We start from the raw sequence: 14,604 nt of genomic DNA on the forward strand, positions 1-14,604 counted from the left end.
TGTAGGCTGCTTAATAATGTGGAACAGCCTTCTTAAGTAGTCTTGCCTTTATTTGGACACACCTGCCAAACTAATTTGCACAGGTATCTGCAATTGCTTTCAGTGATATAAAGAGCCCTGACACACATCACCATCAATGAGTTTAAATGACAAACAAAAAAAGTCTAACCTTATCACTCCTAAACTCTTTTTACATAATAATTTGGAACACAGTTTAACCCCTTCACCCCCAAGGGTGGTTTGCACGTTCATGACCGGGCCAATTTTTACAATTCTGACCACTGTACCTTTATGAGGCCATAACTCTGGAACGCTTCCATGGATCCCGGTGATCCAGACATTGTTTTCTCGTGACATATTGTACTTCATGTTAGTGGTAAAATTTCATTCAAATAACTTGCGTTTATTTGTGAGAAAAACGGAAATTTGGCGAAAATTTTGAAAATTTCGCAATTTTCCAACTTTGAATTTTTATGCCCTTAAATCACAGAGATACGGCACACAAAAAACTTGATATCTAACATTTCCCACATGTTTACTTTACATCAGCACAATTTTGGAACCAAAATTTTTTTTTGTTAGGAAGTTATAAGGGTTAAAAGTTGACCAGCGATTTCTCATTTTTACAACACCATTTTATTTTTAGGACCACATCACATTTGAAGCCACTTTGAGGGGTCTATATGATAGAAAATACCCAAAAGTGACACCATTCTAAAAACTGCACCCCTTAAAGTGCTCAAAACCACATTCAAGAAGTTTATTAACCCTTTAGGTGCGTCACAGGAATTTTTTTGAATATTTAAAAAAAAATGAACATCTAACTTTTTTTCATAAAAAAAATACTTCAGGTTCAATTTTTTTTATTTTACCAAGGGTAACAGGAGAAATTGGACTGCAAAAGTTATTGTGCAATTTGTCCTGAGTACGCAGATACCTGATATGTGGGGGGGAACCACTGTTTCGGTGCATGGCAGAGCTCAGAATGGAAGGAGCGCCGTTTGACTTTTTCAATGCAAAATTGGCTGGAATTCAGATTGGACGCCATGTCACGTTTGGAGAGTCCCTGATGTACCTAAACAGTGGAAACCCCCTACAAGTGACCCCATTTTGGAAACTAAACCCCCCAAGGAACTTATCTAGATATGTGGTGAGAACTTTGAACCTACAAGGGCTTTACAGAAGTTTATAACGTACAGCGGTACAATTAAAAAATCATATTTTTTCCACAAAAATGATCTTTTCACCCCAATTTTTATTTTCCCAAGGGTATCAGGACCCTAAAAGTTATTGTGCAATTTGTCCTGAGTACGCTGATACCCCACATGTGGGGGTACACCACTATTTGGGCGCATGGCAGAGCTCGGAAGGGAAGCAGTGCCATTTGACGTTTTTGGCTGGAATTGAGATCGGACACCATGTCGCGTTTGGAAAACCCCTGATGTACCAAAACAGTGGAAATCCCCCACAAATGACACCATTTTGGAAATTAGACCCCCTAAGGAACTTATCTAGATGTGTGGTGAGAACTTTGAACCCCCATGGGCTTCACAGAAGTTTATAACATAAAGCCTTACAATTAAAAAATCATATTTTTTCCACAAAAATGATCTTTTCACCCTCAATTCTTATTTTTCCAAGGGTAACAGGACCGTAAAAGTTATTGTGCAATTTGTTCTGAGTACGCGGATACCCCACATGTGGGGGTAAACCACTATTTGGGCGCATGGCATAGCTCGGAAGGGAAGCAGCGCCATTTGACGTTTTTGGCTGGAATTGAGATCGGACACCATGTCGCGTTTGGAAAACTCCTGATGTACCAAAACAGTGGAAACCCCCCACAAATGACACCATTTTGGAAACTAGACCCCCTAAGGAACTTATCTAGACGTGTGGTGAGCACTTTGACCCCCCGAGTGCTTCACAGAAGTTTATAACGCCCGGGCGTGAAAATAAAAAATTCGTATTTTTTCCACAAACATGATCTTTTAGTCACCATTTTTTTATTTTCCCAAGGGTACCAGGAGAAATTGGACCCCAAAAGTTGTTGTCCAATTTGTCCTGAGTATGCTGATACCCCATATGTGGGAGAAAACTACTGTATGGGCACACGTCGGGGCTCGGAAGGGAAGTAGTGACGTTTTGGAATGCAGACTTTGATGGAATGGTCTGCGGGTGTCATGTTGCCTTTGGAGAGCCCCTAAAGTACCTAAACAGTGGAAACCCCCCACAAATGACACCATTTTGTAAACCAGACCCCCCAAGGAACTTATCTAGATGTGTGGTGAGCACTTTGAACCCCCCAGTGCTTCACAGAAGTTTATAACGCCCGGGCGTGAAAATAAAAAATTTGTATTTTTTCCACAAACATGATCTTTTAGTCACCATTTTTTTATTTTCCCAAGGGTACCAGGAGAAATTGGACCCCAAAAGTTGTTGTCCAATTTGTCCTGAGTATGCTGATACCCCATATGTGGGAGAAAACTACTGTATGGGCACACGTCGGGGCTCGGAAGTGAAGTAGTGACGTTTTGGAATGCAGACTTTGATGGAATGGTCTGCGGGTGTCATGTTGCCTTTGGAGAGCCCCTAATGTACCTAAACAGTGGAAACCCCCCACAAATGACACCATTTTGTAAACTAGACCCCCCAAGGAACTTATCTAGATGTGTGGTAAGCACTTTGAACCCCCCAGTGCTTCACAGAAGTTTATAACCAGGGGAAGAGTCTTGAGGAGATCATTTGCATATTCCCAGTGCCTTCTGGGATAAGTGAAGAGTCTCCGCGAGCTCAACGATCACTGGGTTTTGGCCGTTGCAGCTGAAAAGAGGAAATCGGAAAACCAGGGGAAGAGTCTTGAGGAGATCATTTGCATATTCCCAGTGCCTTCTGGGATAAGTGAAGAGTCTCCGTGAGCTCAACGATCACTGGGTTTTGGCTATCGGCGCGCGAATTTTGGCTCATCTTTCATCGTTTTTAAGAAATCTCAAGATGGAAGAGGCCAGGAGCCATTTGGTGAGCTGCATTTCTTGCTACATGTTCACAGATTTACCAGTGGAAAAGCCAAACTTCACATGCCACAAATGCAAGCTTGTGACCCTGTTGGAGGAAAAGTTGCAAAATCTCGAAGAGAGGTTAGCTACGTTGAAGATCATTAAGGAAGGTGAAGAGTTCTTGGACAGAGCAGAATTATCTCTTCATGTTACAGAAAGAGAAGAAATTCGAAGTGCACCTGAAGAAACAGAGGAATGGAGACATGTGACCCAGAGAAGCAGGAGGATCAGGAGGCAGTCAGCACCCATACTGCTCAGAAACCAGTACCAGGCTCTCACGCAGGAAAACGATGAAGAAATACATCAGGATAAGACTTTGCCAACAAACAGCAACCTTGTACGCCTTCAGAGTCCTCCTGGATGGAGAAAGAAAAATGTTGTGAAGAAGAAACGGAGAGTGGTGGTCATGGGGGATTCCCTGTTGAGAGGAACAGAGGCTGCTATCTGCAGACCGGATATAACTTCAAGAGAAATGTGCTGTCTTCCAGGTGCAAAAATTAAAGATGTGTCTGACAGGATATCAGGACTCTTCAGACCTACAGATGACTACCCATTCCTGCTACTACATGTGGGGACAAATGACACCGCAAGAAACGACCTGGAAACCATCTGCAGAGACTTTGAAGACTTAGGCAAGAAAGTGAAAGAACTGGGAGCGCAGGTGATCTTCTCTTCCATCCTCCCAGTGGATGGCCATGGAACAAGGAGGTGGAATAAGATTCTGCAGGTGAACAACTGGCTACGTCGATGGTGCCGTCAGCAACTATTTGGATTTCTGGATCACGGAGTGAACTACTTATACGATGGACTACTTGCTAGAGATGGGGTGCACCTTACGAAGACTGGAAAGCAGGTATTTGGAAGTCGCCTTGCTACACTTGTAAGGAGAGCTTTAAACTAGAACAACATGGGAAGGGAAGCAAAAGACCAGAAAAAGCCATACACCTGACAAATGCTATTGAGAACTCTGCTATTAGAAGTGGAAAGGAAGAACAAAGATGAAAGAATCTAATTAATAAAAATATTGGAGAAAGAGAAACCAATCACAAACTAAAATGTTTCTATACTAATGCACAAAGCATGGGCAACAAACAAGGAGAATTGGAACTACTAACACAGGAAAAGAAATATGATGTCATTGGAATCACTGAAACTTGGTGGGACAATACACATGATTGGAATACAAGACTAGAAGGATACAACTTATTTGCAAGAAACAGACTTGATAAACGAGGAGGAGGTGTCGCATTGTATGTTAGAAACGCGTATATCTGCACAGAGATTGAAGCTTCAGAGACTGGGAGTTCTGTGGACACTGTTTGGGTAAGAATACAAGGACAGAACAATGGAAAGGACACCATTGTAGGCATTTACTACAGGCCGCCTGTGCAACCTGAAGATATGGATGAACTCTTTATGCATCAAATGGCCAAGTTCTCCAAAAAATATGACATAGTTGTCATGGGAGATTTCAACTATCCAGACATTTGTTGGGAATCTCTCTCAGGCAAAACTAACAGGTCAAGGAAATTCTTATCCTCTCTTGCTGACAACTTTATCTTCCAAAAGGTAAAGGAGAAAACAAGGGGAACTGCTACCTTGGATCTAATCCTTATAAACAGGGAGGAAATGGTTGAGGAGGTAAAAGTGGCTGGGACCCTAGGAGGTAGCGACCATGCTATTTTAGAATTTTGGATAACTAGAGGCGGAAGACCTGTGAAGACTCAGACGTCAAGGTTAGATTTCAGAAAGGCAGATTTTAAGGGATTCAGAAAGAGAATTGGAGGGATCCAATGGCTGGATATCCTTAAAGACAAAAATGTCCAGGAAGGATGGGAAATCTTGAAAAATGAAATTCTCAAAGCACAGTTGTTAACAATTCCGAAAAGAGGGAAGAATAGGAAGCATTTAAGGAAACCAGGATGGATGAACACAGAACTTAAGCACATGCTAAAAAGGAAGAAAAAAATGTTTATAAAATGGAAAGAGGGAGGCATATCTAAAGAAGAATATAATGCTGTCTGCAGAACCTGCAGGGCACAAATCAGATTATCTAAAGCTGAAAATGAATTGAGGCTTGCAAGAGATGTCAAAAGCAATAATAAAGGATTTTGGGGATATGTCAAAAGTAAAAGAAAAGTCAAAGATGCTATAGGATTTTTACAGGATGAAAATGATGAAATGGTAAGACAGGATGTTGAGAAGGCTGAACTTTTAAATTCCTATTTTGCATCTGTTTTCTCTCAGAAAGGAAATGTAACATCAACTGTTCTTCACTGTCCTATTAAGGGAATAGAAGAATCCAGGATATCTATAAACAGAAAGATAGTGAGGAAACACTTAGCTAACCTAAATGAATTCAAGTCTCCAGGTCCAGATGAATTACACCCCAGAGTACTGAAGGAGATAGCAGAAGAAATTTTTGAACCCCTCTCCATAATCTTTGAAAATTCTTGGAGAACAGGAGAAGTGCCAGAAGACTGGAGAAGAGCAAATGTTGTTCCTATCTTCAAAAAGGGGAAGAAGGTGGACCCAGGCAACTATAGGCCGGTGAGTCTGACTTCTATACCAGGAAAGATCTTTGAACAAATTATTAAACAACATGTATGTCAATACCTGGATAAGAATGAAGTGATTAAACAGAGTCAGCATGGGTTTGTAACTAATAAGTCATGTCAGACTAATTTAATTTCCTTCTATGACGGTATTACTGATTGGGTGGATCAAGGAAATGCTGTAGATATAGTATATCTTGACTTCAGCAAAGCATTTGACAAAGTCTCTCATACAATCCTTATTGAAAAAATGACTAAGAATGGAATGGACAAGGCAACTGTTAGGTGGATTCATAACTGGCTTAGTGATCGGACCCAAAGAGTGGTCGTAAATGGCTGCACATCCAGTTGGAAGAATGTCTCAAGTGGGGTACCACAGGGCTCTGTCCTGGGCCCTGTATTGTTCAACATCTTTATCAACGATTTAGATGAAGGAATTGAGGGTAAACTGATTAAATTTGCTGATGACACAAAGCTAGGAGGGATAGCTAATACTAGAGAAGAGAGAGAGAGGATTCAAAAAGATTTAAATAAACTGGAGAAGTGGGCAGCAACTAACAGAATGGTTTTTAACAGGGAGAAATGCAAAGTACTACATCTGGGCAATAAAAATGAAAAAAGCATATATAGAATGGGAGGAATAGGTCTAAGTGACAGCACATGTGAAAAAGACTTGGGTATACTAATAGATCACAGACTGAATATGAGTCAACAGTGTGATGCAGCAGCAAAAAAGGCAAATGCAATTCTAGGATGTATTAACAGAAGCATACAGTCTAGATCACATGAAGTAATTATTTCCCTCTACTCCTCTTTGGTCAGACCTCATCTGGAATATTGTGTCCAATTTTGGGCACCACATTTTAAAAAAGACATCAACAAACTGGAGCAAGTTCAGAAAAGAGCGACCAGAATGGTGACCGGTCTGCAAACCCTGTCTTATGAGGAAAGGTTGCAGGATTTGGGAATGTTTAGTTTGCAAAAGAGAAGACTGAGAGGAGACTTAATAGCTGTCTACAAATATCTAAAGGGCTGTCACATTGTAGAAGGATCAACTTTATTCTCATTTGCACAAGGAAAGACTAGAAGCAATGGGATGAAGCTGAATGGGAGGAGACACAGATTAGATATTAGAAAAAACTTTTTGACAGTTAGTGATCAATGAGTGGAACAGGCTGCCACGAGAAGTGGTGAGTTCTCCTTCAATGGAAGTCTTCAAACAGAAGCTGGACAGACATCTAACTGGGATGATTTAGCGAATCCTGCTTTGAGCAGGGGGTTGGACCAGATGGCCCAGGAGGTCCCTTCCAACTCTACGATTCTATGATTCTATGATTCTATAACGCCCGGGCGTGAAAATAAAAAATTCGTATTTTTTCCACAAACATGATCTTTTAGTCACCATTTTTTTTATTTTCCCAAGGGTACCAGGAGAAATTGGACCCCAAAAGTTGTTGTCCAATTTGTCCTGAGTATGCTGATACCCCGTATGTGGGAGAAAACTACTGTATGGGCACATGTCGGGGCTCGGAAGGGAAGTAGTGACGTTTTGGAATGCAGACTTTGATGGAATGGTCTGCGGGTGTCATGTTGCCTTTGGAGAGCCCCTAATGTACCTAAACAGTGGAAACCCCCCACAAATGACCCCATTTTGAAAACTAGACCCACTAAGGAACTTATCTAGATGTGAGGTGAGCACTTTGAACCCCCAAGGGCTTCACTGAAGTTTATAATGCCAGGGCATGAAAATAAAAAAATCATATTTTTTCCAGAAACATGATCAATTAGTCCCCAATTTTTTCATTTTCCCAAGGGTAACAGGAGAAATTGGACCCCCAAAAGTTGTTGTCCAATTTGGCCTGAGTACGCTGACACCCCATATGTGGGAGAAAACTACTGTATGGACACACGTCGGGGCTCGGAAGGGAAGCAGTGACGTTTTGGAATGCAGACTTTGATGGAATGGTCTGCGGGTGTCATGTGCGTTTGGAGAGCCCCTGATGTACCTAAACTATTGAAACTCCCCACAAGTGACCCCATTTTGGACACTAGACCCCCCACGGAACTTATCTAGATGTGTGGTGAGCACTTTGAACCCCCAAGTGCTTCACAGAAGTTTATAACACTCGGACGTGAAAATAAAAAAATCATTTTTTTCCACAAAAATGATATTTTTGCCCCCAATTTTTTATTTTCCTAAGGGTAACAGGAGAAATTGGACCCCAAAAATTGTTTTGCAATTTGTCCTGAGTAGGCTGATACCCTACATGTGGGGGTAAAACACTGTTTGGGCGCATGGCAGAGCTTGGAAGGGAAGGAGCACCATTTGACTTTTTCAACTCAGAATTGGCTGGAATTGAGATCAGACGCCATGTTGCATTTGGAGAGCCCCTGATGTGCCCAAACAGTGGAAACCCCCAATTATAACTCCAACCCTAACCCCAACACACCCCTAACCCTAATCTGAGCCCTAACCCTAGCCCTAACCCTAAGGCTGTGTGCACACGCTGCGGATTTTGCTGCGGTTCCGCAGCGGTTTTGGCTGCTGCGGTGCTGCAGTGTACAGTACCATGATTCCCTATGGGAATCAAAAACCGCAGTGCAGACGGTGCGGAATTTTCCGCGCGGATTATCTGCGGTTTTCAATCCGCAGAAAGAATTGACATGTCAATTCTTTCTGCGGATTCTCCTGCGGTTTGCCAACTCCTCTATTGAGGAGATGAAAAACCGCAGGACAAAACCGCAGAGCAATCCGCAGGTCTTTTGACCTGCGGCTTCACCTGCGGATTTTACAAAATCCGCGCGGATGAATCCGCACCTAATCCGCAGCGTGTGCACACAGCCTTACCCTAACGGGAAAATGGAGATAAATACTTTTTTTTTAATTTTATTATTTTTCCCTACCTAAGGGGGTGATAACGGGGGGTTTGACTTACTATTTATGGCGGTTTTTATGTTTGGCGGCTGTCGCACGCTAAAAGACGCTTTTTATTGTAAAAGTAGTTTTTGCATCACCACATATTGAGAGCTATAATTTTTCCGTATTTTGACCCACCGAGTCATGTGAGGTCTTATTTTTTGCGGGACGAGTTGACGTTTTTATTAGTACCATTTTCGGGCACGTGACATTTTTTGATCGCTTTTTATTCCTATTTTTGGGACGCAGAATGAACAAAAACCAGCGTTTCATGAATTTCTTTTGGGGGGGTGCGTTTACACCGTTCCGCGTGCGGTAAAATTGATAAAGCGGTTTTATTCTTCGGGTCAGTACGGTTACAGCGATACCTCATTTAGGTCGTTTTTTTATGTTTTTGTCGGTTTTATGCAATGAAAACTATTTTATATAAAAAATAATTTTTGCATCGCTTTATTCTGCGAGCTATAACTTTTTTAGTTTTTCGCTGATGATGCTGTGTGGCGGCTCGTTTTTTGCGGGACAAGATGACATTTTCAGCGGTACCATGGATATTTATATGCGTCTTTTTGATCGCGCGTTATTACACTTTTTGTTTGGCGGTATGATAATAAATCATTATTTTTTGCTTCGTTTTTTATTTTTATTTTTTAAGGGGTTAGCTAAAAGGGTTAACTAATGGGACAGTTTTATAGGGCGGGTCGTTACGGACGCGGCGATACCTAATATGTGTACTTTTGTTTTGTTTTTTTTATTATTTCCAAAAAATGGATTTATTGGGGGAATATTTTTTTTTTTTCTAATTTATTTGGCGATTTTTTTAAAATTATTTTTACACTTTTTTTTATTTATTTTTTTTACTTTATTAAATAGTCCCAGGTGGGACATCACTGTCCTGTGACAGATCGCTGATCTGTCACATCACAGATCACTGTGACAGATCAGCGATCTGACACAGGCACTGCAGAAGGCTTCCTCATGCCTGCGCTTTGCAGGCACTGAGGAAGCCAGCTTCCTCAGGCCCCCGAAGGCCCCCGTCGCCATCTTGGATTCGGGGGCCTGGAGGAAAGGAGTCCCCCGCAGCAGCGCTGCACATTGCGCTGCCGTGGGGGGCTCAGGGAAGCACGGAGGGAGCCCGCTCCCTGCCGATGCTTCCCTTTAACTCCCGGTACACCGCGATCATGTTTGATCGCGGTGTGCAAGGGGTTAACGTGTCGGGGGCGGTCCGTGACCGCCCCTGACACATAGTGCTGGGTGTCAGCTGTGATAATCAGCTGACACCCGGCCGCGATCAGCGGCGCTCACCACGTGGGCGCCGCTGATTGCGCCCGACGTACTATCCCGTCCATGGGCATAGGGGCCCAGGTCCCATGGACGGGATATACCGTCGGATGTCGGGAAGGGGTTAATATTCATTATGTAAACTAGAGGACAGGTCAGTAAAGGATCAGTGACCTGTCAGAAGCCATACTGGTGAATACCTAATCAGAGCACCACATGAAGACCCCCCCACAGGCCGCCCCAGAGTACGAGCATATTTTTAACTCAAAACTGAAAATAAAGATTAAACAACCACAAGACGGATTTAATCAACCAAGGTATCATTTTAATTAGTATAACGGTGCCGACCTGACACTGTAGGTTACTGTGCACAATCCTGCTAACAGGTTCCCTTTAATCCAATGGAGACTCTGTGGTCAGACTTGAAGATTGCTGGTCACCAAAGGAAACCATCTAACTTGAAGGCGCTGGAGCAATTTTGCCTTGAGGAATGGGTAAAAATCCCAGTGGCAAGATATGGAAAGCTCATAGAGACTTGTCTAAAGCGACTTGCAGCTGTAATTGCCAAAAAAGAAGGCTCTACAAAGTACTGACTTTAGGCAAGTGAATAGTTTTGTACACTGAAGTTTTTAGTCATTTCATCCTATTTGTTGTTTGCTTCACAATAGAAAAAAAAAAAAAAAGGCTCACAGTTCTTTACATGAACTGATGAAAACACAATAAAAAAATAAATGTTCACAGTTCTTTACATGAACTGATGAAAACCCTACAAAAACAGTGAAATTTCTGGTTGTGAAGTAGCAGAACATGACAAAAATGCCAAGGGGGTGAATACTTTCGCATGCCACTGTACTAATTCTGGCGAACATCTTGTAGTAATGTGCACATTTCTGGTCCCATCATGTAGTAATACCCCAATCCTGGTCTCGTCTTGTAGTAATGTCCCATCCTGGTCCCCATCTTGTAGTAACACCTCACCATGGTTCCATTTTGTAGCAATGTCCCCTACTGTGCCGATGTCAGCTTCATAGGCTTCGTGGAGTCCCCGGCTGACCGGTGGTGATCTGACAGCGTGGGTAAAAGTTCAGAAACTTTCCCACGCTATTGCGTTCACTTCAGGTCAGCCAGGGACACCGCGCAGCCTCACTGACGTCAGTGGTAGACAGTGAGGCTGCATGGAGTCCCTGGCTGACCGGAGGTAAACTCAGGAGCGTGGTAAAAAGTTCAGAAACTTTCCCACGCTTATTAGTTGATCTCCGGTCAGCCGAGGCGCCTGCGCAGAGATGAATTAATTCATTCTGCAGTGGTTTACAGCGGGGTCGGTAGCATTAGCACCGGTCCCCGTTGTAAACTAGTTAACCCCTTGTGATGGATTGCAGCGGGGGACCTGACTGAACGGCGGAGAGGTATGTATATTGTTGTTTTTTTTATTTTTTATTTTTTTTTTAACAGAACAAGGGCTTTTTTTGGATTGGCAGAATAAATTTGGTCTAAAACTTTGTATATTTCATTAAAAGGATTTTTAATTAATGTGTGTCTTTTTTAACCCTTTACTATTCTAGGGTTAATAATGGAGAGGTGCCTTATTGACACCTCTCCATTATTAACCCGGCTTAATGTCACCTTTCAATAGCAAGGTGACATTAACCCATGAGTCACCGCTAAAGGCCATGGGAATAGAGAGGCTAAGTGACAGAAAAGGCGCATCTTATAGATGCGCCTTTTCTGGGGTGACTGGGGGCAGATTTTTTTTTAGCCGGGGGGAGAACAATGGTCCCTCTCTAGGCTATTAATATTTGCCCTCATCATTGGCTTTCCCTCTCTGGCGCAGAAAATTGCGCGGGAGCCCACCCAATTTTTTTCCGCGATTATAGCCTTAAATTTATCTCCTAGACTTCCAAATTTTTCCCTAACACAAACCACTAAATTGATTAAACACTGACATATAAATCGTTTTGACATGACATGGTTCACTATATGTAAACCATGTGTCATATCATGTCGGGTTCGGGAATGATTTTACAGAAGTCGGCAATTGATTTAGCGGCTATTATGCTATGTAGAACTCTATGAACTATAAATATATATATATGTCTCAATGACATGTATATATATGTATTCTATGTGTATATATCTATTCTTTCTTTTGTGTTTTAACCTGTCAGGAGCATGCTCAGTTAAAAAAAAAAAACCGGATACGTCGGCGGCATCGGTCATTTGACAGATGACTACGGATCCTGTGCCCATAGGCTTTCATTCTAGCAAACGACGGACACCAATGGATCCGTCGCTGTCCGATTTTTCGATGAACACAAAAAACGTTGCTTTGTGTATCGTGTCCGGCCGCTGGGCAAAAAATTTTTTTTAGATGGATCCGGCGAATGACGGATGAAACGTGAGGCCATCCGTCGCAATCCGTCACTAATACAAGTGTATGAGAAAAAAACGGATCCAGCGGCATCAGTCGCTAGATCCGTTTTTTCCAAAAAATGACGGATTGTGACTAATGGCAAAAAACTGATGTGTGAAAGGGGCCTTAGAGATGAGCGAACCCGAACTTCAAAGTTCAAGAGAGAGAGATTTTCTCAGCTCCAAAGTTCGTGTCTCCATTGATTTCAATAGGTTTCGGGTTCAAGCTCATGATCAGGCACAGTTCTGGTACCCGAACCGACCTTTAGACTAAACTTCGGTCAAGCACCACAACTTCCATGGGTCCGATCATCTCTATATAATTTCACACCCCAAACTCTTTACACAAACAGACAAGGCCAGCCTGTTCGTCCGTTACTGAGAACTCAATGTTTGAATTGATATGCAAATGGATATGGTGGATCTGAAATCTCCGTCACTCAGCTCTATTCTCCTCCTAGTACTACTGTGTCATCCTTTTTGACTAATGGATCCTTTGCATGAAGTCACACAAAACTAAGGAATTCAGTCAAGCTGGAGGAGGCGGTGTTGGGCTGGAAATAGAGCTGGAGTAACAGAGGCTTCAGATCTACAAATAGTTCTTCAGCCTCATTTGCATATAATTTCAAATATTTACTTCTCCGCAATGGCGGAGCAGACTGGCAATGTAAAAGTTATGGCTGGACTAGTCTTTCAAAAAGCTCCATGCACATGTAAATAGCTCTGGTGGGGGTGAGTTAAATATTGTTGACAGTATTGTGACAGTTTTATAGCCATGGCTGTTCCAAACGCGGTAATACTATTTGGGTTGCACTTTCTTTTTTTTCTTTTTTTTTTTTTTTTTTTTTTTTTTTACAGAAAAAATGTTTCTCCATAGAAAATAGTTTTTAGCAGTATTACTCCCACTATGGGAAAAATAGACTCCTCTTTGGTATAAAACACTACAAAAGTATTGCAGAATATGAACACTAAATTGTTAGGAAAATTTCCCCTAAATCAACAGTTAATCGGCTCATCAAGAACTTCAAGAAGAGAGGCTCCTACGAAAAAGGCTCAAAGCCATGCAAAGTCAAGCAAGTGCCAGTACCGTCTCTTTTAAAAGAAGATTCAGCTCCGGAATCTGTTTACACTAGCGCAGAGCTTGCTCAGGAATGGCAGCAGGCAGTGGAGCTGCACACATAGTGAAGTTGAAGGCCTCAGATGCCTGATGTAAAAAAGGGGCAGCAAAGAAGTCACTTATTCCAAGAAAAACAGACTGACATTCTACAGGAATTGCATGGATTTGGCTACAGGGGACTAGGGTAAAGCTATTTTCTCTGATGAAGTCCTCTTCAGACAGTTTGGGACCTTTAGAAGAATGATTGTCCAGAGAACAGGCGAGTGCTACCATTAGTCCTGGTGTCATGCCAACAATAAAGAATCCTGAGACCACTCATGTGCAGGGACTTTTCGTCCATGAAAGGGGCTCATTCAATATTTTTGTTAAGAACACCACCATGAATAAAGACTGTGAAGTAATCATCCTCCAAGAGCAACTTCTCCCAACCAGAAACAATTTGGTGATGAACGATGATTTTTTCAGAGTAATGGAGCACAAAGTCACAAGGCAAAAGTGATAACGAAGCAGCTCAGTGACAAAGCATTGAAATCTTGTGTCCATGACCAGAAAACTCCACAGATCTCTCTCAATCCCATTGAGAACCTGTGGTCAATCTTCAAAGACCTGTGCACTAACTAAAAAAATAAAAACATAGGCTGTGTGCACACGCTGCGGATTTTGCCGCGGTTCCGCAGCGGTTTTGGCCGCTGCGGACCCGCAGCAGTTTTTGCTGCGGTGTACAGTACCATGATTCCCTATGGGAATCAAAAACCGCAATGCAGACAGTGCGGAATTTTCCGCGCGGATTATCTGCGGTTTTCAATCAGCAGAAAGAATTGACATGTCAATTCTTTCTGCGGATTCTCCTGCGGTTTGCCATCTCCTCCATTGAGGAGATGAAAAACCGCAGGGCAAAACCGCAGGTCTTTTGACCTGCGGTTTCACCTGCGGATTTTACGAAATCCGCGCGGATGAATCCGCACCTAATCCGCAGCGTGTGCACACAGCCATACAGAAATGATAAATTCCAGGTAAAAATACCGTAAGCCACCATCGGCCAGGATTTGGCTCAGAAGCGGATATCCAGCTGCCAGTGTTTGAAAAATGATGGGTAGTACTGTAAATGTTACGTTTTTATATAAACGTCAGTAAGTTTTTCATCAGCCAATACCTGCGCTCTTTGGCAGTAAGAATGCAGCTTTCAAAATTCCCATTTTGTGGCGTTTATGTAACTTTTTTTGTGCGGATTACATGTGTGCTTTGTCTACAGAACATGTTTAATAAAGTTAGTTT

General features: G+C 42.4%; 1 protein-coding gene across 4 annotated transcripts in view; it reads right to left on the reverse strand.

The window, feature by feature from the left end:
• The window catches only part of DENND1A (DENN domain containing 1A), a 973,091-nt gene that overhangs the window by 928,177 nt on the left and 30,310 nt on the right, over positions 1-14,604 (reverse strand). The window lies entirely within an intron of this gene.

Source organism: Dendrobates tinctorius, unplaced genomic scaffold (assembly GCF_039654945.1).
Source record: "Dendrobates tinctorius isolate UK_male_01 unplaced genomic scaffold, ASM3965494v1 ptg000120l, whole genome shotgun sequence".
In the NCBI taxonomy this organism is placed as follows: Eukaryota; Metazoa; Chordata; class Amphibia; order Anura; family Dendrobatidae; genus Dendrobates; species Dendrobates tinctorius.